The following is a 1,163-nucleotide window of genomic DNA, read 5'->3' as shown; positions in this document are numbered from 1 at the left end:
CTGCTGAACTTTTGAATACCGAATCCCTTTGACATCTGCTACATACAGAAATATTGCAGTGGTGTCATTTGGGAGGACTGCAAGAACAGACATTAATAGAGTAAACATTAAACAGACTTCCTCTTACAGACATTGGGAGATTTCATTAAATATATATTTAATTATCATATAAATACAATTGTTGTTAAAATAACTGTGTAAAACATCCATGTTTAGGTATATAATCAAATTAATTAATCCCTATTTACATCAGAACTGATACTCTTGCTGCTTATGGATTAATGTCATTATATTATTTGATGAGATTTTCTAAGTTATATAAAAATTGCACAATATTGATTTAAGAGTTTAAAAATTCAGTGAAAATTTCTAACCTGGGTGCAGTAAATTGTTCAAGCACTCAGTTCATCTTCCATCATTGTATAATTATCATTCCACCATTTAAAAAAGGTTTTGAATTAGTTAAAAAGTATTCACTAAGGATAGGTAAATGGTTATATTGTCTTCAGAGATAAACATTTGAAAATAATTTTGCCCTTTACTTACCCAGTAAGCTATAAACTCTGATTTCCAAACAGATTTTGTTTAAACCCACCTAATTCTGCAGTTTTGACTCTGTTGGAAATTATTCCAGATTTTTACATGCATAAATGAGGCGAGGCTCTGCAAAGAAAACATAGAGCTCTAGGTCAGATATTAGCATCAACATCTGCACAAAATTCTTTTTCATTATAGTGGGATTTCTTGTTTTACCTAGCGGCAGAAGAGAGCCCTTGGAACTTAAGTGGAAGGAAAATTAGGTTAAACTATTCCATCTAATATTGTAAATGTATTTTTAATTTTCAGTCAGTGCAGTTTTGGGACACTATCGAAAACATCAACACTAATCATAAGTTATTAAACGAATAACATAGACACTACAAGTTCCCTGGGCAAGAACTTTCTGTGATTTTATAGACGTATTTTTAAGTTGCAGTTCACTTTCAATTGTACCAACTGAAAATTACCAGAGCTTATTTCCACTGTCTGGCTGGAAGATTGCAAACCAACTGCTGGAAAAATTACTTTGAGATTAAATTAGGGTTTTTTTTAGAAATTTTACTAGTTTATTAAATAAAAAGTGGAGCTTGCTGTTGTTTTTCCTACATCTCAAATAGGTTCAG

General features: G+C 31.2%; 1 protein-coding gene across 1 annotated transcript in view; it reads left to right on the top strand.

The window, feature by feature from the left end:
• LOC104079383 (obscurin-like) overlaps positions 1–1,163 on the top strand; it is a 51,696-nt gene that overhangs the window by 44,310 nt on the left and 6,223 nt on the right. The gene's annotated exons all lie outside the window — the stretch shown is intronic.

This window comes from Fulmarus glacialis, unplaced genomic scaffold, assembly GCF_000690835.1.
Source record: "Fulmarus glacialis isolate BGI_N327 unplaced genomic scaffold, ASM69083v1 scaffold1617, whole genome shotgun sequence".
Classification (NCBI taxonomy): Eukaryota; Metazoa; Chordata; class Aves; order Procellariiformes; family Procellariidae; genus Fulmarus; species Fulmarus glacialis.
The sequence above is the reverse complement of the archived record's forward strand: the minus strand, read 5'-3'. Positions and strand labels throughout refer to the sequence as shown.